At 37.8% G+C, this 25,412-nt stretch overlaps 1 pseudogene; it reads left to right on the top strand.

Moving 5' to 3' along the window:
- Positions 1-712: 712 nt before the first annotated feature.
- The window catches only part of LOC131831208 (protein FAM98A-like), a 175,407-nt pseudogene continuing 150,707 nt past the window's right edge, over positions 713-25,412 (top strand).

Genomic DNA, 25,412 nt, shown 5'->3' with positions numbered 1-25,412 from the left:
GTTATTTTATATATTAAAATTCCCCTACATACTTAAACTTGTGGAAATACAAACTTTGTGCTTCTGAAGGAAATATGTGCATATATGTGCATATAAATATATATGTGTAGCATCCTTTTCTGCTAAATGAACCAAAATCAATATGTAGCAAGCCATATCCTTTGTAAGTCTTAATTAGGGAATTTATATTGTTAAGGGGTTTGATGACCTGGGACAAAGAGTTCATCTGGTCAAGAATTTGGAGGAATGGAGGATGAGACAAGATGGTGAAGAATTAGGAAGCGCTGTTTCAACCAGTCCCCTAAAGTAAGCTGATTATCTACCAAAGAACTCTGATCACCCATGAAATCAGCCTGAGATTAAAATTATATACTTCTGGATCTCTACGGGAGCAGAAGATGCCAGTGGATGGGTAAAGCAGAGTGGGAATATCATATTTATATTGGAAGATAAAGAAAAGGGGGAGGGATCCACCAGAAGTGACCCATTGGAAAGTAATACCCCAATACTAGAGTGTCCTGTGATTGGGGACCAGCATTAACTTGGAGTGTGGTTGAAAGCACTCAAAAGGAGCAAAAGGTCTTAAGGGGAATTTGGTGGAATTGGGCAGCTGGGGACAAACTTAAGCCCACGGACCCAGGACAGACATGGCTGGTACTGAGCCAAAGAGACTAAAGTGAAGAAGCCAGGCCTCAGTACCTGAGCCACCGCCATGCTTGAGAGTGTCTGGGTGTCAGCACATGTGGGAGAATCTGGTGTGGATGCCAGCCGGCACTCTCTAGAACCAGAGCCTTTTGCACCCTGCATGTGCACTGTGCAACTGGGGTCTGAGTTGTGCTCTACACTCTCCCCTGAAAGAGGTCTGTGCAGGTTCTAGGAGGGCTCTCCAGGACCGGGAGAGTCTGAACACTTCCAGCCTGGGCCAACGTGAAAATCTCAGTGTGCTGTCTCTGGTTGGGACCTCTCTAACAGTCTGGACCTGCCCAGACAGCCATGGTGGGGGAAGCTGCTGGAAGACAGATCTCTGGACTTCTCATGGTTTGGGTAACATTGGGGTACAAGTGGGAGCTACTGTGACCCCTGAGATCATGACTGGGGATGTGCTCTGCCAGCAGCAGTGGCGGAATTTATTTGCTCTGGAGCACCCAGAGGGGAACAGACTGAGGCTTCTCTCTGAGACAGAGGTCTGGGTGTAGTTTGCTTTCCTAAAAACCTCCAAAGAACTGCCAAGAGCCCCCAAGGGGAGGGAAAAAAACCCAAAACTTGAGAGAACAAAAGCCAGAAAAACCAGTTTCCTCAGAGCCGAGCCCCCTGATTGGGGTCAGGAGGACTCAACTCTAGGAAGACTGCCTGAAAAACCAAGCGGCAAGACCTCCCCTAGAAAGCCAGCCCCCCCAACTCACACACACACACAAAACCCCGAGAAGACAACCACCACTACTTCATAGATACAACATTTATTTTTAATTCATTCCCAGTATTCTCATTCTTTTCAATTTTTAATTAATTTTTAACCTACTTACCATCAAAATGAGATTCTCAGTACAAATTCCACATAACCTTTTAACTTAAACTTTTTTGATACATATAACTGTGTTTTTCTTTTCTTTTTTTTTTACTTTTTAAAATATTCACATAGAGATAAGCTTCAACTTAATCCCCTTTCCTCAATCCATGCTACCCCTATATATAAACCAATTTTAATCCCCCTTTATATCAGGAAAGTTGAGTCCTTTAACAAAGATATCAAGATATATCTAAGAAGAACCAAAATAAAATTCCTTGCCCACACTGAGAATTTATAACCCCCCTCCCATCTTGTTCTTCTGCCAGTGTTTTTATTTTATGTATTTGTTTTTGTCCTGCTAATATCTAAATCTTATTTATACTTAGGGTTCATTTTGGCTCGGTTCTATCTTTTTTTTTTTTTTCTTATTTACTTTTGTTGGTCTTTTTGCTTGTCTCTTTTTGATTATATACTTTATAAATCTTACCTTTGGGGCCTATTGAGGCGGTCCTTCTCTTTTATGTTTTTTTCCCCTCTCTTTCTTTCTCACTCTATTTCTTTTTCTTTTTTTGTTTCTTTTTGGTGGAGACTCCCAATTGCTCAGAAGTGTTCCAGAGTGCACCTTACCTGCACCACAGTTGATACATTCAGCTACGCATCTCTTCAACCATCTCTCACCAAAATGAGTAGGAGGGAGAATGCCTAACAGAGGAAAAATTCAGAGACTGTGCCTTCTCCATCAGAGCTATTGGATATGGACATAAACAGTACGTTGGAAAGGAAATTCAGGCTAACAATTATCCAGGCAATAGCTAGGTTGGAGAAAGCCTTTAATGACAAAATGGAAGTGATTAGTGCAGAATTGACCAGGGAAGCCATCAGGGAAGATGTTAACAATGTTCTCAATGAGTTCCAATCTAATCTAAATTCTCTAACAGCTAGGGTAACTGAGGCAGAAGGTAGAATTAGTGATCAAGAGGGCAAAACAATAGAGGAAAAGGATCAGGAGGAGGCCTGGAAAAAACAGCTTAGAAAAAAAAAAAGAAGTCATGTAAAGAGAATTGGGGGAAAAAACTGATGTAATGAAACATTCCAAAGTCAGAATTATTGGAATCATTGAGCAGCAAGAGGAGAAAGAAAGAAGACTAGAGGATATAGTTGAACAAATTCTCCATGAAAATTTTCTCAATCTGGCTAATGGAACTGGCGTTCATGTCCTAGAGGCAAAAAGGTTTCCCCCAAAGATCATAGAATCTAGAAAGACCTTGAGACACTGGATTGTAAAAATAATGAATCATAACTTTAGACAGGAGCTCTGTAAAGCAGCTACAGGGAAGAGATTTCTTACATAGAGAAAAAGGCCCATCAGAATAATGTCAGACCTGACCAAAGAAACCATGGAAGTCAGAAAGGGATGGCAAGATGTATTCAGGGCACTAAATGAGAAGAACGTGCAGCCAAGAATACTTTATCCAGCAAGAATGACATTCAATGAGAATGGAGAGATAAAGTGCTTCCAAGACTGGCAAGGTTTAAAAGAGTATGTGACCACCAACCTGGCACTATAAGAAATAATAAGGACAGTTCTATAAAAGAGGAAAAAACCCATATTATCATTGAACAGAAATATATGGAGACAATCTATAGAAACAAAGACTTCACAGGTAACACAATGTCAATAAAAACATATCTCTCAATAATAACTCTCAATGTGAATGGCCTAAATGTGCCAACAAATGGCACAGGGTGGAAGATTGGATAAAATGACAGCACCCATCCATATGTTGTCTACAGAGACCCATTTTGAACCTAAGGATACATCCAGGCTGAAAGTGAAGGAATGGAGAACCATCTTTTATGCCAATAGGCCTTAAAAGAAGGCTGGGGTAGTGATTCTCATATCAGATAAATTAGATTTTAAACTAAGGACTGTAGTCAGAGATACAGAAGGACATTATATCATTTGTAAAGGGTCTATCCACCAAGAAGATCTAACAATTGTAAATATTTATGCCCCCAATATGGGAGCAGCCAATTACATAAGAAAACTGTTAATCAAGATAAGGAGTCATATTGATATGAATATATTAATAGTAGGAGATTGTAACACAACTCTCTGAGTAATAGAAAGATAATCCAAGCAGAAAATCAATAAACAGACAAGAACATTGAATGACACACTGGACCTGAAGGACCTCATAAATACATACAGAACATTTAACCCTAAAACAACAGAATACTCATTCTTTTCGAGTTCACATGGAACCATCTCCAGAATAGACCACATATTGGGTCACAAATCAGGGCTCAACTGAGACCAAAAGATTGAGATAATTCCCTGCATATTCTCAGATCACAACGCTTTGAAATGGGCTCAACCACAAGAAAAATATAAAAGGAATTCAAACACCTGGAAGTTAAAGACCACCTTGCTTAAGAACGCTTGGATCAATGAGGAAATCAAAGAGGAACTTCAAGAATTCATGGGAACCAATGACAATGAAAACACTTTGGTCAAAAACCTATGGCATACAGCAAAGGCCATCCTAAGGGGGGAGTACATAGCCATTGGAACCTCCCACAAAAAAATAGAAAAAAACAAAATACACCACCTATCTTTAACCTTAAAGAGCTGGAGAACCAACAGCAAAGTAAGCCAACCCCATGCACAAGAAGTGAAATAATCAAGATTAGAACAGAGATCAATGGGATAGAAACTAGAGATACAGAAGAATGCATCAATGAAACTAGATGCTCGTTTTTCTCAAAGAATCAATAATATCGATAAACCATTGGCCAAACTAACCCAAAAGAAAAGAGAGAAGGCCCAAATTAATAAAATTATGAACAAAAAGGGAAATATCACAAGTAACACCAAAGAAATAACAACAATCATCAGAAATTATTATCAACAGTTATATGCCAATAAGTTAAGCAACCTAGATGCATTCCTGGAAAATTATACACTTTCAAAACTAAACCAGGAAGAAATTGAAAACCTGAAAAGACTGATATCTAGTAATGAAATTGAAGCAGTGATCAAAAACCTTCCAAAAAAACAAGAGCCCAATACCTGACTGATTCCCTGAGGAATTCTACCAAACTTTAAAAGAAGAAATAATATCTATTCTCCTGAAACTGTTTCCAATAATTGAAGCAGAAAGAAAACTTTCAGACTCTATGAATCCAGCATTACCCTGATCCCCAAACCAGGCAAAGACCCCACCAAAAAGAATTTCAGACCAAAATCCCTAATGAATATAGATGCTAAGATTCTCAACAAGATCCTAGCTAATAGGATAGAACAGCACATTAAAAAGATTATTCACAATGACTAAGTGGGATTTACCCTGGGGTTTCAAGGGTGATTCAACATTCACAAATCAATCATTGTGATAGAACAAATCAATAAGAGAAGAGAGAAGAACCACATGATGCTCTCAATCAATGCATAAAAAGAATTTGGCAAGATACATCCATTCCTGGTTAAAACGCTTCAAAGTATAAGGATAGAGGTAATATTCCTCAGCTTCATCAATTCTATCTATGAAAGAACCACAGCAAATATCATCCTCCATGGGGAAAAGCTTGCAGCCTTCCCGTTGAGATCAGGAACACGACAAGAGGGACCACTCTCACCACTCTTGTTCAAAATAGTATTAGAAGTCCTACCAACAGCAATCAGACAACAAAGAGAAACAAAAGGTATCCAAATTGGCAATGAAGAAGTCAAACTCTCTCTCTTCGCAAATAATATGATACTTGGTATGGGAAACCCAAAAGACTTCACCTGCAAATTACTACAACTCATTCAGCAATTCAGTTTTGTGTCAGGATATAAAATCAATGTACAGAAATCAGTGGCTTTCTTATACACTAACAATGAAAATACAGAAAGGGAATTTAGAGAATTGATTCCATTTACTATAGCACTATAGCACCACAAACCATAAAATACCTGGGAATAAACCTAACCAAAGAGGTAAAGATCCATATTGGAGGAACTACAGAATACTCATGAAAGAAATTGAAAAAGACACAAAAATATGGAAGACCTTTCCATGCTCATGGATCAGAAGAATAAATATCATTAAAATGTCTATAGTGGGGGGAGGAGTCAAGATGGTGGAGAAGTAGCAGGCTGAGACTACTTCAGCTAGCCGGAGATCAGCTAGATAGCTTATCTAAAGATTGCAAACACATGAAAATCCATCGGCAGATCGAAGAGAAGAAGAACAGCAATTCTGGAAACAGAAAAACAACCACATTCTGAAAGGTAGGACCAGAGGAGAAGTGAATCCAAAGCGACGGGAAGATAGACCCTGGGGGGAGGGGCCATCTCCCGGCAAGGGGCAGAGCAACGGAGCACAAAATCAGGACTTTTAAAAGTCTGTTCCGCTGAGTGACATCGCACCAGAGGCTAAACCGGGGTGAAGCCCACGCAGGGTCAGCGTGGCCTAAGGTCCCGCAGGGTCACAGAAGGATCGGGGGTGTCTGAGTGTCGCAGAGCTTGCGGGTACTGGAACGGGAAAGCCGGCTACAGAGACAGAGCCGACAGTAAGCTCACAGCTCAGTGTTACCTTGAACTGGTCACAGGCTCGGTGAGCTTGGAGTGCGGCCGGAGGTCAGGCAGATGGGAGTAACTGGGCGCTGTTCTCTGAGGGCGCACTGAGGAGTGGGGTCCTGGGCTCTCGGCTCCTCTGGGCCGGAGACCAGGAGGCCGCCATTTGTATTCCAGTCCTCCGGAACTCTACAGAAAGCGATCAGGGAACAAAAGCTCCTAAAAGCAAACCCGAGCGGATTAATCACCCCAGCCCCTAATAAGGGTGGTGCAATTCTGCCTGGGGCAAAGACATTTGAGAATCACTAAAACCAAATGACAGAAAATAAAGAAGCTGAGGAAAAGAGGGACAAACAGCTACTGGACCACGAGGGGAGAATTCGAGAGATAGGTGACACCATAAGATGAAACAACATTAGAATAATTGGGATTCCAGAAGAAGAAGAAAAAGAGAGGGGAGCAGAGGGTATACTGGAGAGAATTATTGGGGAGAATTTCCCCAATATGGCAAAGGGAACAAGCATCAAAATTAAGGAGGTTCAGAGAGTACCCCTAAAATCAATAAGAATAGGCTCACACCCCGTCACCAATTAGTAAAATTTACAAGTCTCAGTGACAAAGAGAAAATCCTGAAAGCAGCCCGGGAAAAGAAGTCTGTAACATACAATGGTTAAAATATTAGATTGGCAGCTGACTTATCCACAGAGACCTGGCAGGCCAGAAAGAGCTGGCATGATATTTTCAGAGCACTAAACGAGAAAAACATGCAGCCAAGAATACTATATCCAGCTAGGCTATCATTGAAAATAGAAGGAGAGATGAAAAGCTTCCAGGACAAACAACAACTGAAAGAATTTGCAAACCCCAAACCAGCTCTACAGGAAATATTGAAAGGGGTCCTCTAAGCAAAGAGAGAGCCTACAAGTGGTAGATCAGAGAGGAACAGAGACTATATACAGTAACAGTCACCTTACAGGCAATACATTGGCACTAAATTCATATCTCTCAATAGTTACCCTGAATGTGAATGGGCTAAATGCCCCTGTCAAAAGACACAGGGTATCAGAATGGATAAAAAAACAAAACCCATCTATATGTTGCCTCCAAGAAACTCATTTTAAGCCCGAAGACACATCCCGATTAAAGTGAGGGGGTGGAAAATAATTTACCATGCTAATGGACATCAGAAGAAGGCAGGAGGGCCAATCCTTATATCAGATCACTTAGATTTTAAGCCAAAGACTATAATAAGAGATGAGGAAGGACACTATATCATACTCAAAGGGTCTGTCCAACAAGGAGATTTAACAATTTTAAATATCTATGCCCCCAACGTGGGAGCAAACAACTATATAAACCAATTAATAACAAAATCAAAGAAACACATCAACAATAATACAATAATAGTAGGGGACTTTAGCAAACACTCCCCTCACTGAAATGGACAGATCAACCAAGCAAAAGATCAGCAAGGAAATAAAGGCCTTAAACGACACACTGGACCAGACGGACATCACACATATATTCAGAACATTTCATCCCAAAGCAATAGAATACACATTCTTCTCTAGTGCACATGGAACATTCTCCAGAATAGATCACATCCTCGGTCCTAAATCAGGACTCAACCGGTAGCAAAAGATTGGGATCATTCCCTGCATATTTTCAGACCACAATGCTCTAAAGCTAGAACTCAACGACAAAAGGAAGTTTGAAAAGAACCCAATTACATGGAGACTAAACAGCATCCTTCTAAAGAATGAATGGGTCAACCGGGAAATTAAAGAAGAATTGAAAAAAATCATGGAAACAAATGATAATGAAAATACAATGGTTCAAAATCTGTGGGACACAACAAAGGCAGTCCTGAGAGGAAAATATATAGCGGGACAAGCCTTTCTCAAGAAACGAGAAAGGTCTCAGGTACACAACCTAACCCTACACCTAAAGGAGCTGGAGAAAGAACAAGAAAGAAACCCTAAGCCCAGCAGGAGAAGAGAAATCATAAAGATCAGAGCAGAAGTCAATAAAATAGAAACCAAAAAAACAATAGAACAAATCAACGAAACTAGGAGCTGGTTCTTTGAAAGAATTAATAAAATTAATAAACCCCTGGCGTGACTTATCAAAAAGAAAAGAGAAAGGACCCAAGTAAATAAAATCATGAATGAAAGAGGAGAGATCACAACTAACACCAAAGAAATACAAACTATTATAAGAACATACTATGAGCAACTCTACGCCAGCAAATTTGACAATCTGGAAGAATTGGTGCCTTCCTAGAAACATATAAACTACCACAACTGAACCAGGAGGAAATAGAAAGCCTGAACAGACCCATAACCAGTAAGGAGATTGAAACAGTCATTTAAAATCTCCAAACAAACAAAAGCCCAGGGCCAGATGGCTTCCCGGGGGAATTATACCAAACATTTAAAGAAGAACTAATTCCTATTCTCCTGAAACTGTTCCAAAAAATAGAAATGGAAGGAAAACTTCCAAACTCATTTTATGAGGCCAGCATCACCTTGATCCCCAAACCAGACAAGGATCCCATCAAAAAAGAGAGCTATAGACCTATATCCTTGATGAACACAGATGCAAAAATACTCAACAAAATACTAGCCAAAAGGATTCAACAGTACATTAAAAGGATTATTCACCACGACCAAGTGGGATTTATTCGAGGGCTGCAAGGTTGGTTCAACATCTGCAAATCAGTCAATGTGATACAACACATCAATAAAAGAAAGAACAAGAACCATATGATACTCTCAATAGATGCTGAAAAAGCATTTGACAAAGTACAGCATCCCTTCCTGATCAAAACTCTTCAAAGTGTAGGGATAGAGGGAACATACCTCAATATCATCAAAGCCATCTATGAAAAACCCACCGGAAATATCATTCTCAATGGAGAAAAACTGAAAGCTTTTCCGCTAAGGTCAGGAACACGGCAGGGATGTCCATTATCACCACTGCTATTCAACATAGTACTAGAGGTCCTAGCCTTAGCAATCAGACAGCAAAAGGAAATTAAAGGCATCCAAATTGGCAAAGAAGAAGTCAAATTATCACTCTTCGCAGATGATATGATACTATATGTGGAAAACCCAAAAGACTCGACTCCAAAACTGCTAGAACTTGTACAGGAATTCAGTAAAGTGTCAGGATATAAAATCTATGCACAGAAATCAGTTTCATTTCTCTACACCAACAGCAAGACAGAAGAAAGAGAAATTAAGGAGTCAATCCCATTTACAATTGCACCCAAAACCATAAGATACCTAGGAATAAACCTAACCAAAGAGACACAAAATCTATTCTCAGAAAACTATAAAGTACTCATGAAAGAAATTGAGGAAGACACAAAGAAATGGAAAAATGTTCCATATTCCTGGATTGGAAGAGTCAATATTGTGAAAATGTCTATGCTACCTAAAGCAATCTACACATTTAATGCAATTCCTATCAAAGTACCATCCATCTTTATCAAAGAAATGGAACAAATAATTCTAAAATTTATATGGAACCAGAAAAGACCTCGAATAGCCAAAGGGATATTGAAAAAGAAAGCCAACGTTGGTGGCATCACAATTCTGGACTTCAAGCTCTATTACAAAGCTGCTATCATCAAGACAGCATGGTACTGGCACAAAAACAGACACATAGATCAATGGAACAGAATAGAGAGCCCAGAAATAGACCCTCAAATCTATGGTCAACTAATCTTCGACAAAGCAGGAAAGAATGTCCAATGGAAAAAAGACAGCCTCTTCAATAAATGGTGCTGGGAAAATTGGACAGCCACATGCAGAAAAATGAAATTGGACCATTTCCTTACACCACACACAAAAATAGACTCAAAATGGATGAAGGACCTCAATGTGCGAAAGGAATCCATCAAAATCCTTGAGGAGCACACAGGCAGCAACCTCTTCGACCTCAGCTGCAGCAACATCTTCCTAGGAACAATGCCAAAGGCAAGGGAAGCAAGGGCAAAAATGAACTATTGGGATTTCATCAAGATCAAATCTTTTGCACAGCAAAGGAAACAGTTAACAAAATCAAAAGACAACTGACAGAATGGGAGAAGATATTTGCAAACGACATATCAGATAAAGGACTAGTGTCCAGAATCTATAAAGAACTTAGCAAACTCAACACCCAAAGAACAAATAATCCAATCAAGAAATGGGCAGAGGACATGAACAGACATTTCTGCAAAGAAAACATCCAGATGGTCAGCAGACACATGAAAAAGTGCTCTATATCACTCAGCATCAGGGAAATACAAATCAAAACCACAATGCGATATCACGTCACACCAGTCAGAATGGCTAAAATCAACAAGTCAGGAAATGACAGATGCTGGCGAGGATGCGGAGAAAGGGGAACCCTCCTACACTGTTGGTGGGAATGCAAGCTGGTGCAGCCACTCTGGAAAACAGCATGGAGGTTCCTCAAAATGTTGAAAATAGAACTGCCCTATGACCCAGCAATTGCACTATTGGGTATTTACCCTAAAGACACAAACGTAGTGATCCGAAGGGGCACGTGCACCCGAATGTTTATAGCAGCAATGTCCACAATAGCCAAACTATGGAAAGAACCTAGATGTCCATCAACAGATGAATGGATCAAGAAGAAGTGGTATATATACACAATGGAATACTATGCAGCCATCAAAAGAAATGAAATCTTGCCTTTTGCGACAACATGGATGGATCTAGAGCGTATCCTGCTTAGCGAAATAAGTCAAGCAGAGAAAGACAACTATCATATGATCTTCCTGATATGAGGAAGTGGTGATGCAACATGGGGGCTTAAGTGGGTAGGAGAAGAATCAATGAAACAAGATGGGATTGGGAGGGAGACAAACCATAAGTGACTCTTAATCTCACAAAACAAACTGAGGGTTGCTGGGGGGAGGGTGTTTGGGAGAAGGGGGTGGGATTATGGACATTGGGGAGGGTATGTGCTTTGGTGAGTGCTGTGAAGTGTGTAAACCTGGTGATTCACAGACCTGTACCCCTGGGGAAAAATATATGTTTATAAAAAATAAAAAATTTTAAAAAAAGGAAACAATTCTTAAAAAAAAAATGTCTATATTGCCTAGAGCAACCTATACTTTCAATGCCATTCTGATCAAATTTCCACTGGCATTTTTCAAAGAGCTCAAGAAAACAATCCTAAAATTCGTATGGAATCAGAAGAGACCCCAAATTGCAGATGTTTTACTAAATGGGTGTTGTTTATTAAGGAGGGCACTTGTGATGAGCACCGGGTGTTAGAATATCCAATAGGAAAAAGGTACAAATGGTGTTGGAAAAATGGACAACATGCAATAGAATAAAACTGGACCACTTTCTCACACCATACACAAAAATAAATTCAAAATGAATTAAATACATGAGTGTGAGACCCAAGAACATAAAAATCTTTGAAGAGAACACAGTAATATCTCAGACATTTTTAATAGCAACATTTTTCTAGATATATCTTATGCGGTTAGAGAAATAAAAGTAAAAATAAACTATATGGACTATATCAACATAAAAGGCTTCTGCACAGTAAAGGAAACAATGAACAAAACTAAAAGGCAGCCCATTGAATGGGATAACATATTTGCAAATTACATATTCAATAAATTGTTACAATCCCAAATACATAAAGAAATTATCAAACTCAGTACTCCCAAACCAAATAATCCAATTAAAGTTATGCAGAAGACATGAACAGACATCTCTAAAGAAGATATCCAGATGACCAGCAGACACATTAAAAGATGCTCAACATCATTCATTATCAGTGAAATGCAAATCAAAAAACAGTGAAATATCACCTCACACCTGTTAGAATGGCTAAAATCCAAAACACAAAAAACAAGTGCTTTCAAGGATGTGGAGGAAAAGGAACCTTCTTAAACTGTTGGTGGGAATGCAAACTGGTGCAGCTACTGTAGAAATCACTGTGGAAGTTCCTCAAGAAGTTTAAAATAGAGCCACCCTAAAATTGAGTAATCACACTACTGAGATTTAACTCTGAAGTACTAAAACACTAATTCAAAGGGAAATATGCACCCCTATGTTTAGTCAAATTATGGAAACACTCCAAGTGTCCATTTATATAAGAATGAATAAAGCAGAAGTCTTATATATATTATATACATATATGTATATAATATATATATATAAAACTTCTGCTATTTATATATATATATATATATATATAGAGAGAGAGAGAGAGAGAGAGAGAGAGAGAGTATAATGCCAGTCAAATGAAATATCCCAGCCAGAGACATATACTATATGATTTCTCTCATCTGTGGAACTTAAGAAGCAAACAAATGAGAAAAAAAAATAAAGGAGAGAGAGAGAGAGAGAGAGAAATATAGAGACTCTAAAATGTAGAGAACAAACTAATTACTACCAGAGGGGAGGTGTGTGGGGGATAGGTGATATAGGTGATGGGGATTAAGCATTTGTTGTGATGAGCACTGGGCAATGTATAGAATTGTGGAATCACTATATTGTACATCTGAAACTAATATAACATTGTATAGTTATATGAGTGTCATGAAACTATATTAGAACTAAAATAAATAATAAAAAAGAAATATGTGAATGTGAAATAAAAACATTTTTATTCTTAAAAAAATTACATTTTTTTTTTCAGAATACTCAGTTGCATATTAAATGCCAGGATGTAAGAACATCCTTTTCAAACCCTGTCTTCAAGCTGCTGTTTTAAAATATCCTCAAATATTTGCATATAACATTCAGTGCTCCATGCAATCCATGCCATCCTTAATACCCATCACCAGGCTCAACCATTACCCAGCCTCCTCCCATCTAAAACCCTACATTTGTTTCGTGGAGTCCACAGTCTCTCATGGTTCATCTCCCACTATGATTTCTCCCCCTTTATTTTTCCCTTCTCCTAATGTCCTCCAAGCTATTCCTTATGTTCCACAAATAAGTGAAACCATATGATAATTGGCTTTCTCTGCTTGATTTATTTCACTTAGCATAATCTCTTCTAGTCCCATCCTGGTTTTTTTTAGACCAATATCACTGATGAATATGGATGCTAAGATTCTCAACAAGATCCTAGCCAACAGGATCCAACAGCACATTAAAAAGATTTTCCACCATGATCAGGTGGGATTCATCCCTGGGCTACAAGGATGGTTCAACATTCGCAAATCAATCAATGTGATAAAACAAATTGATTTGAGAAGACAGAAGAACCACATGGTCCTCTCAATTGATGCAGAAAAAGCATTTGACAAAATCCAGCATCCGTTCCTGATTAAAACGCTTCAAAGTATAGGGATAGAGGGAACATTCCTGAACCTCATCAAATATATCTATGAAAGACCCACAGCAAATATCATCCTCAATGGGAAAAATCTTGCAGCCTTCCCGTTGAGATCAGGAACAAGACAAGGACACCCACTTTCACCACTCTTGTTCAACATAGTATTAGAAGTCCTGGCAACAGCAATCAGACAACAAAGAGAAATAAAAGGTATCCAAATTGGCAATGAAGAAGTCAAACTCTCTCTCTTCACAGATGACATAATTCTTTATATGGAAAACCCAAAATACTCCATCCCCAAACTACTAGAACTCATACAGCAATTCAGCAACGTGGCAGGATACAAAGTCAATGTGCAGAAATCAGTGGCTTTCTTATACACTAACAATGAAAATACAGAAAGGGAAATTAGAGAATTGATTCCATTTACTATAGCACCAAGAACCATAAGATACCTGGGAATAAACCTAACCAAAGAGGTAAAGGATCTGTACTCGAGGAACTACAGAACACTCATGAAAGAAATTGAAGAAGACAGAAAAAGATGGAAGACCATTCCATGCTCTTGGATCGGAAGAATAAACATTGTTAAAATGTTTATACTGCCTAGAGCAATATATAGTCCCATCCATGTTAATCCCAAAGTTGGTATTCATCCTTTCTGATGGCTGAGTAATATTCCATTGTATATATTAAATATTGGACTTTTATCACTCATTTAGTAAGTAATTAAAATATTTTTATTTTAAAAAGCTTCTATTACAAAAAATAAAAAATCTGCAGGTGGTGATGGTCTCATTTTTTAAGAAAAACCCCACAACTTGCTTTTGTATACTGTTATATATTGATCACTTACATAGTTGGTAGATTCTTCTCTTTGGAAATTCAGCATTCTCTGAGAATTGCCACACTAGTGTCCATAATGATATACTGCATATATATTAATACTGTGCTCCTTTCACCCAGAGAACACAAAATTGACTTCCAGAATGGAGCCTGAGCTAGATCTCTGCTCCCGTCCCTTTAGTTGGACATATCTGTAAGGAAAAAAAAAAATGTGCATAAGTGGTCTTACATGGGACACTTGTTAAAATACAGATTATTGGACTGCATGTGAGGTCTAATTAGTTAGAATCTCTAATGGTTAGAACTTTTAGAACTTTTAACTAAACATTAAATTTGGAATCAGCATTCCACTTGTCCAGAGAATGAGATTCGGAAACCACTTCTCTTAATAGAAAAAAAAAAAAAAATGAAAAAGTCAGTACCTTCATTCATTTGTTTGTTAACTAACTAATTTATTTATCTATTTATTTACTCATTTATTGATTTATTCATTCATTCAATCAGTCATGTAGAGCTCCTTATGTGTCAAAACCTTGAGAAGTGAACAAGACACAATTCCTGATCTCAAGAACCACCAACCTACATACATCAATATATTTAAAGCTACTCAACCAGTAACTGTAAAGTACAAGGATGGACAATATTCTGTGGAAATCCCTAAGTTTAAAGTAATCTAGCTTCACAATAGAGAAAATATTTGAACTGGGAGATAGAGGATGATGAGTAAAAATTTACCAATGAAGAAAATGTTGACTATACAGAGAAAAAGAATAGCATTGAGTGGTGAAAGTTTCTAAGGTTTAAGGAATGGCAGGAAATTTAGGTAGCTAGAGTAATGGATAAATGGTTAGGGAGATGTAGCAGAAGTTAAATTTGAATAGATAATTAAAAAACAGAAGTGTCATGCTATAAATTGGTCCTTTATCTTGATGGGGAGTCAACTAAGGTTCTTAAAGTATGCTTTAATTGAGCATTCTGCTTTTGAGATAGTAAATATCCTAGAATTATGGAAGGGAGAATTAAGAGTGAAAAACTTGAAAAGGAAGGCAGCTCATGATCATGATTCTCCTCTCACTCTTTCTATTTTTTTTCTTCTCTTTTCTTTTCTTTAAATTCTTTATTTTTTTACTTTTTTATTTTTTCAGTGTAACAGTATTCATTATTTTTTGCAGCACACCCAGTGCTCCATGCAATCCATGCCCTCTCCAATACCCACCACCTGGTTCCCCCAACTTATCAACCCCCAGCCCTTCAAAACCCTCAGATTGTTTTTCAGAGTCCATAGTCTCTCATGGTTCACCTCCCCTTCCAATTTTCCCCCGCTCCCTTCTCCTCTCTAACTCCCCTTGTCCTACATGCTATTTGTTATGCTCCACAAATAAATGAAAGCATATGATAATTGACTCTCTCTTCTTGACTTATTTCACTCAGCATAATCTATTCCCATCCATGTTGCTACAAAAGTTGGGTATTCATCCCTTCTGATGGAGGCATAATACTCCATAGTGTATATGGACCACATCTTCCTTATCCATTCCTCCATTGAAGGGCATCTTGGTTCTTTCCACAGTTTAGCGACCGTGGCCATTGCTGCTATGAATATTGGGGTACAGATGGACCTTATTTTCACATCTGTATCTTTGGGGTAAATACCCAAGAGTGCAATTAATAGCAGGGTCATAGGGAAGTTCTATTTTTAATTTCTTGAGGAATCTCCACACTGTTCTCCAACGTGGCTGCATCAACTTGCATTCCCACCAACAGTGTAAGAAGATTCCCCTTTCTCACATCCTCTCCAACACATGTTGTTTCCTGTCTTGCTAATTTAGGCCATTCTAACTGGTGTAAGGTGGTATCTCAATGTGATCAGGAACACAAGGATGCCTACTTTCACCACTCTTGTTCAACATAGTATTATAAGTCCTGGCAACAGCAATCAGACAACAAAGAGAAATAAAAGGTATCCAAATTGGCAATGAAGAATTAAAATTCTCTCTCTTCACAGATGACATGATTCTTTATATGGAAAACCCAAAATACTCCATCCCCAACCTACTAGAACTCATACAGCAATTCAGCAATGTGGAAGGATACAAAGTCATGTACAGAAATCAGTGGCCTTCTTATACACTAACAATGAAAATACAGAAAGGGAAATTAGAGAATTGATTCCATTTACTATAGCACCAAAAACTATAAGATACCGGAAAATAAACCTAACCAAAGAGGTAAAAGATGTGTATTTGAGGAGCTACAGAACACTCAAGAAAGAAATTGAAGAAGACACAAAAAAATGGAAGACCATTCCATGCTCTTGGATCAGAAGAATAAACATTGTTAAAATGTCTATACTGCCTAGAGCAATCTATACTTTTATTGCCATCCTGATCAAAATTCCACTGATATTTTTCAAAGAGCTCGAACAAATAATCAAAAAATTTGTATGGAATCAGAAGAGATCCCGAATTGCTAAGGAAATGTTGAAAAACAAAAATAAAACAGGAGGCAACATGCTACCTGATTTCAAGCGTTACTACAAAGCTGTGATCACCAAGACAGCATGGTACTGGCATAAATATAGACATATAGAGCAGTGGAACAGAGTTGAAAGCCCAGATATGGACCCTCAACTCTATGGTCAAATAATCTTCGACAAAATGAGAAAAAATATACAGTGGTAAAAGGACAGTCTCTTCAATAATTGGTGCTGGGAAAACTGGACAGCTATATGTAGAAGAATGAAACTAGACCATTCTCTTACACCGTACACAAAGATAAACTCAAATGGATAAAAGACCTCAATGTGAGACAAGAATCCATGAGAATTCTAGAGGAGAACATAGGCAGTAATCTCTTCGATATCAGCCACAGCAACTTCTTTCAAGATATGTCTCCAAAGGCAAAGGAAACAAAAGAGAAAATAAACTTTTGGGACTTCATCAAAATCAAAAGCTTCTGCACAGCAAAGGAAACAGTCAAGAAAACAAAGAGGCAACTCACGGAATGGGAGAAGATATTTGCAAATGACAGTACAGACAAAAGGTTGATATCCAGGAGCTATAATGAACTCCTCAAACTTAACACACACAAAATAGACAATCATATCAAAAAATGGGCAGAAGATACGGACAGACCCTTCTCCAATAAAGACATACAAATGGCTATCAGACACATGAAAAAATGTTCATAATCACTAGCCATCAGGGAGATTTAAATTAAAACTACATTGAGATATCACCTTACACCAGTTAGAATGGTCAAAATTAGCAAGACAGGAAACAACATGTGTTGGAGGGGATGTGGAGAAAGGGGAACCCTCTTCCACTGTTGGTGGGAATGCAAGTTGATGCAGCCTCTTTGGAGAACAGTGTGGAGATTCCTCAAGAATTAAAAATAGAGCCTCCTTATAACCCTGCCATTGCACTAGTGGGTATTGACCCCAAAGATACAGATGTAATGAAAAGAAGGGCCATCTGTACCCCAATGGGGTAGAGCAGCAATGGCCACAGTCGCCAAACTGTGGAAAGAACAAGATGCCCTTCAACAGACGAAAAGATAAGGAAGATGTGGTCCACATACACTATGGAGTATTATGCCTCCATCAGAAAGGATGAATACCCAACTTTTGTAGCAACATGGACGGCACTGGAAGAGATTATGCTGAGTGAAATAAGTCAAGCAGAGAAAGTCAATTATCATATGGTTTCACTTATTTGTGGAGTATAACAAATAGCATGGAGGACATGGGGAGTTAGAGGGGAGAAGGGAGTTGGGGGAAATTGGAAGGAGAGTTGAACTATGAGAGACTATGGACTCTGAAAACAATTTGAGGGTTTTTAAGTGGTGGGTGGTGGGAGGTTGTGGTACCAGGTGGTGGGTATTATAGAAGGCACGGATTGTATCTAGCACTGGGTGTGGTGCAAAAATAAAGAATACTGTTATGCTGAAACTATTAAAAAAATAAATAAGTAAAATAAAAAAAATAAATAAACAATTTTAATTTCTTTAATAATCGACATCACCTATTATAGATATAATATACAATATCTGATAGTATTATAGATATGTTTATTGACTCACTATAATTAAAATTATAATGCATACTGCAAGAAATTTAAGAACCTGTAAAATATATCAAATGACATATATGAGATGAGTGTCCTTCCTACATCCATAGTTGTAATTATTAATTGATTGAATAACTCTTTCCTACTGACCCTGGTTATCACCAAAAAATCTTTTAAAAAATCTGTTTGCATTTAGTATTCTTCCTCAGTAATTAAGAAATCTACAATACTGTCTTTAACTCTTTTTAATCTTCGAACATAAACTATCTTCTTTATCTGTTATTTTAATGGTTTAGTAGTTAAAAGTAGAAAATCAGTCAACTTTTAAAAAATAGTTAATAACCCTCAGTTTCTAATTCATTTAGTAGTAAAGGTGGATGTGGGTCTTGGCATATTTGGTTCCCCTGATAAGTGAACCAGAATCATTAGCCTATGATGTATGATTGACTACAGTAGGTTGGATAATATCCTGTATCACTCCTTATCATTACCTACAAAGTGAAACAAGGTTGAATAACAACAACAGAAGTTTGATCTTTGAAGCCCTTCATGTAGCTGGGTCAAAACTTAGTAAGTTGAAATTATGTTCCTATGTGTCTGTGAGCCTTTCAGTAGAATAAAAGGGTGTCTCTAAATGAGGGTGTGCTGGCATTTGGAGATGACAATTTCTTGTTGTACAATACTGTCCTTCATGTTGCTGTATGTTTTGCCTCTCCCAGCTCTTATCCTCTGAAACCAGTCGTGTCTCAGTTTCTGTAAAAATCCCAAAGTCCACCGACTTCAATTTTTATGTTGCAGACATGATAAAAAGGAAGTGTTATATTATGTCAATAGTGTTCTCAACAATATGTGTGAGATGTCTAATGAACTAGCTTATATATCTAGCCCCATACTTTTATCAGGATTACTGAAAATAAGCATCAACTCCGATTGTATGGTGGACAAAGTTGTGTGTTCTGAGGATAATCAAAAATAGATTCAAATTTGGGGCACCTGGGTGGCTCAGTGGGTTAAGCCGCTGCCTTCGGCTCAGGTCATGATCTCAGGGTCCTGGGATCAAGTCCCCCATTGGGATCTCTGCTCAGTGAGGAGCCTGCTTCCTTCTCTCTCTGCCTACGTGTGATCTTTCTCTGTCAAATAAATAAAATCTTAAAATTTATTTTCAAATAAAATTTATGAAAACTTCAAGGGCTTTGATAGATGAGTCATTCACATGCTTACATTGTTATCTTAAACTGAGTCTATAGATTCATGCTCTTTTTGTTATCTAGCACACCATCACTGCAATGTTGTGTTAGAATAAATAACTGATTATAGTAAGAGGAATGGTTTCTATAAGGTTAATTGTGAGGTGGCTGAGATATATTTTGGTTGATAAAGGACATGGAAAAAAATAAAATTTAATGATGGAAGCTGAACATATTGAAAGTGTCTCCTCCACCCATCCCCATGTAGGTTTAAAGAACTAAACAGTCATTGTAACCATGGTGAAGAGTTAAAAGACAATATATTTTACACATTTCTTCTCTGGGAAGCTGTTTTTACCTGTTCTTTGTTAGACTTGGGGGCTGCCTAGTTACAGCAATAAAACAGTTTCTAATATTTATGGACCTCTGGGTTCAGCTTTTTATTTCTGTTAGTGCCATGTGCCTCTTATTTGGCTGCCCTCCAGGGGGAGCTTCTGGTTTCATTCAGCCTCAACCTTCATGTAGAACTCAGTGCTCTGAAGCTTTGCCCCCTAAAGTAAACCTCCTCCATGAAACACTGAGAAAGAGAGATTGTAATAAAGATTCCATGTGTGACTGAGAAGTAAAGTTTACATCTTACACCACAGAACAGTGCAAAAAAATTATTATGATTCCCCACTTGATGTTTTTGTTTTCATCCAAAGTCTCTTATTTAATGACCAAACATTAGGATTTCTCTTTTTATTCATGCCTTTCATATCTCTGTTTTTGTCAAACAACCCATATGAAAACACTGTTTTCAAATTTGTAAACAACGTTTTGCCAAACAAACAAAAAACCCTCTATATTTATTAGGGTCCTCTCTTTTTATACAGTGGTTCAACATCCATCTAATCTTTTTATTTTCAATTCCTGTATAATTAATGTACAGTATTATATTAGCTTTGGTACAAAATAATGATTCAACAGTTTTAATGTTTCTTAGTGCCTGTAAGAGTAACCCATCATTTATTTCATCCATTCTCACACCCACTTCTCCTCTGATAACCATAAGTTTGTTCTTTATGATTAAGACTCTGTTCTTGTCTCTTTTTATTTTGGTTCTTTTTGTTTCTTAAATTCCACATATGTGTGAAATCCTATATTTGCCTTTCCTTGACACTGACTTACTTCAATTAGAATTATACACTCTAGATCCACCCTTGTCGCTGCAAATGGCAAAGAACTTATACAACTCAACAACAAAAAAAACAAATAATCTGATTAAACATGGGCAGAATACATGAAGAGACATATCTCCAAAGAAGACATACAAATGGACAACAGACACATGAAAAGATGATTGCCATCACTGTTCTTAAGGAAAATACAACTTAAAACAAAACAAAACAAAACACTTTGAGATATCACCTCATGTTTGCCAGAATGGTTAAAATTAAAACACACACACACACACACACACACACACACACACACACACACACAATAATTAGCAAGTGTTGGCAAGGATGTGGAGAAAAAAGAATCCTCATGCACTGTTTTTGGGAATGCAAAGTGGAGAATCATTGCGGAAGCAGTGTGGAAGTTCCTCAAAAAATTAAAAATAGAATTATCATATAACCCTGTAATTCCACTAATGGGTAATTACCCAAAGAATATGAAAACACTAACTGGGAAAAATATATACATCTCTATGCTTGCTACAGTATTATTTAAAATAGCCAAGTTATGAACAGAGCAGGGATGTCCATTATCACCACTGCTAGTCAACATAGTACTTGAAGTCCTAGCCTCAGCAATCAGACAACACAAAGAAATTAAAGGCATTCAAATCTGCAAAGAAGTCAAAATATCACTCTTTGCAGATGATATGATACTATATGTGGAAAATACAAAAGACTCCATTCCAAATCTGCTAGAACTCATACAAGAATTCAGTAAAGTGTCAAGATATAAAATCAATGCACAGAAATCAGTTACATTTCTTTACATGAACAAGACAGAAGAAAGAGAAATTAAGGAGTCAGTTCCATTTACGATTGCATCCAAAACCATAAGATACCTAGGAATGAACCTAACAAAAGAGGCAAATAATCTGTACTCAGAAAAATATAAAGTACTCATGAAAGAAATTGAGGAAGGCACAAAGAAATAGAAAAACGTTCCATGCTCCTGGATTGGAAGAACAAATATTGTGAACATGTCTAAGCTACCTAAAGCAATCTACACGTTTAATGCAATACCTATCAAAATTCCATCCATTTTTTTTCAAAGAAATGGAACAAATAATTCTAAAATTTATACAGAACCAGAAAAGACCTAGAGTAGCCAGAAGAATATTGAAAAAGAAAGCCAAAGTTGGTGGCATCACAATTCCAGACTTCAAGCTCTATTACAAAGCTATCAAGACAGTATGGCACTGGCACAAAAAATGGTGTATAGATCAGTGGAACAGAATAGAGAGCCCAGAAATAGGCCCTTAACTCTATGGTCACCTAATCTTTGACAAAGCGGGAAAGAATGCCCAATGGAAAAAAAGACAGTCTCTTTAACAAATGGTGTTAGGAAAATTGGACAGCCACATGCAGAAAAATGAAACTGGACCATTTCCTTACACCACACACAAAAATAGACTCCAAATGGATGAAAGACCTCAATGTGAGAAAGGAATCCATCAGAATCCTTGAGGAGAACACAGGAAGCAACCTCTTCAACATCAGCTGCAACAACTTCCTTCTAGGAACATCGCCAAAGGCAAGGGAAGCAAGGCCAAAAATAAACTATTGGGGACTTCATAAAGATCAAACGCTTTTGCACAGCAAAGGAAACAGTCAACAAAACCAAAAGACAACTGACAGAATGAGAAAAGATATGCGCAAATGACATCTCAGATAAAGGGCTAGTATCCAAAATCTGTAAATAACCTATCAAACTCAACACCCAAAGAACAAAAAATCCAATCAAGAAATCATAAGAAGACTTGAGCAGACATTTATGCAAAGAAGACATCCAGATGGCCAACAGACACATGAAAAAGTGCTCCAAATCACTCCGCATCAGGGAAATACCAATCAAAACCACAATGAGATACCACCTTACACCAGTCAGAATGACTAAAATTAACAAGTCAGGAAATGGCAGATGCTGGCGAGGATGAGGTGAAAGGGGTACCCTCCTACATTGCTGGTGGTAGTGCAAGCTGGTGCAGCCACTCTGGAGAACAGCATGGAGGTTCCTCAGAAAGTTGAAAATAGAGCTACCTTATGACCCAGCAATTGCACTATCGGGTGTTTACCCTAAAGATACAAACGTAGGGATCTGAAGGGGCATGTGCACCCAAACGTTAATAGCAGGAAGTTCCACAATAGCCAAACTATGGTAGGAACCTAGATGTCCATCAACAGGTGAATGGATAAAGAAGAGGTGATATATATATACACACACACATACACACACACACACACACACACACATGGAATACTATGCAGCCATCAAGAGAAATAAAATCTTGCCATTTGTGATGACATGGTTGCAACTAGAGGGTATTATGCTGAGCGAAATAAGTCAATCAGAGAAAGACAGTTATCATATGATCTCTCTGATATGAGGAAGTTGAGAGGCAGGGCAGGGGGATGAGGGTTAGGGAAGGAAAAATTGAAACAAGATGGGATTGGGAAGAAGACAAACCATAAGAGACTCTTAATCTGAGAAAACAAACTGAGGATTGCTAGGCATTGTGGGGTAGGGAGTGGGTTGTTGGGTTATGGATATTGGAGAGGGTATGTGCTATGGTAAGTGTTGTGAAATGTGTAAGCCTGATTATTCACACACCTGTACCCCTGAGGAAAATATTATATTACATGTTAATAAAAAGAACTTAAAAATAAAAAAAATTAAAAATGGACTCTGAAAAACAATCTGAGGGGTTTGAAGTGGTGGGGGAGGTGGGAGGTTGGGGTACGAGGTGGTGGGTATTGTAAATGAGGGCACGGATTGCATGGAGCACTGGGTGTGGTGAAAAAATAATGAATACTGTTATCCCGAAAATAAATAAAAAAATAAATTAAAAAAAGAAGTGAAATAATCAACATTAGAACAGATATAAATGAGATAGAAATTAGAGATACAGTAGAATGCATCAATGAAAATAGAAGCTGTTTTATAAAAAAATTAGTAAGATCAATACCATTGGCTGAACTAATCCAAAAGAAAAAAGAGAGGGGCAAAATTAATAAAATTATGAATGGAAGGGGAGAGATCATTACCAACACCAAGGAAATAGAAACAATAATCAGAAATTGTTATCAACACTTCTATACCAATAAGTTAAGCAACCTAGACAAAATGGATGCATTCCTGGAAACCTATAAACTTCCAAAACCAAATCAGGAAGAAATTGACAACCTGAATAGACCAATATCTAGTAAGGATATTGAAGCAGTGATCAAAAATCTCCCCAAAAACAAAAGACCAGGACCTGACTGATTCTCTGGGGAATACTACCCAACATTAAAAGAAGAAATAATACCTATTCTCCTGAAGCTGTTTCAATAACTGAAGCAGAAGGAAAACTTTCAGACTCTTTTTATGAAGCCAGCATTACCCTGATCCCCCAAACCAGGCATAGACCCCACCAAAAAGGAGAATTTCACACCAATATCCCTGATGAATATAGATGCTAAGATTCTCATTAAGATCTTAGCTAATAGGATCCAACAGTACATTAAAAGCATTATCCATCATGACCAGGTGGGATTTATCCATGGAATATGAGGATGATTCAACATTCACAAATCAATCAATGTGATAGAACAAGTCAACAAGAGAAGAGAGAAGAACTACATGATCCTCCCTACTGATGAAGAAAAGGCATTTGACAAGATACAACATCCGTTCCTGATTAAAATGCTTCAAAGTTTTTGAACTATGGAAAGAACCAAGATGCCCTTCAATGGACGAATGGATAAGGAAGATGTGGAATATATACACTATGGAGTATTGTGCCTCCATTAGAAAGGATGAATACCCAACTTTTGTAGCAACATGGACGGGACTGGAAGAGATTATGCTGAGTGAAATAAGTCAAGCAGAGAAAGTCAATTATATGGTTTCACTTATTTGTGGAGCATAACAAATAGCATGGAGGACACGGGGAGTTAGAGAGGAGAAGGGAGTTGGGGTAAATTGGAAGGGGAGGTGAATCATGAGAGACTATGGACTCTGAAAAACAATCTGAGACGTTTGAAGTGGCGGGGGGGTGGGAGGTTGGGGTACCAGGTGGTGGGTATTATAGAGGGCACGGATTGCATGGAGCACTAGGTGTGGTGAAAAAAAAATAATGAATACTGTTTGCTGAAAATAAATAAATAAATTTAATTTTAAAAAATGCTCCAAAGTATAGGGATAGAGGGAACATTCCTGAACTTCATAAAATCTATGAAAGACCCACAGCAAATATCATCTTCAATGAGGAAAAGCTGATAGCCATCCCTTTGAAATCTAGAAGATGACATGGATGCCCACTTTCACCACTCTTGTCAACATAGTATTAGAAGTCCTAGCAACAGCAAGTAGACAACAAAGAGAAAGAAAAGGTAATCAAACTGGCAATGAAGAAGTCAAACTCTCTCTCTTCACAAATGACATGATACTTTATATGGAAAACCCAAAAGACTCTACCCCAAACCACTAGAATTCATACAACAATTCAGTAATGTGGCAGGATAGAAAATCAATGTGCAGAAGTCAGTTGCTTTCTTATACACTAACAATAAAAATACAGAAAGGGAAATTAGAGAATCAATTCTATTTACTATAGCACCAAGAACCATAAAATACCTAGGAATAAACCTAACCAAACAGGTAAAGGATGTTTACTCAAGGACATACAGAACACTCATGAAAGAAATTGAAGAAGACAC

The sequence above is a fragment of the Mustela lutreola genome, chromosome 1 (genome assembly GCF_030435805.1).
Source record: "Mustela lutreola isolate mMusLut2 chromosome 1, mMusLut2.pri, whole genome shotgun sequence".
In the NCBI taxonomy this organism is placed as follows: domain Eukaryota; kingdom Metazoa; phylum Chordata; class Mammalia; order Carnivora; family Mustelidae; genus Mustela; species Mustela lutreola.
Note: the sequence above shows the minus strand (reverse complement) of the source record. Positions and strands in the feature narration are given on the sequence as shown.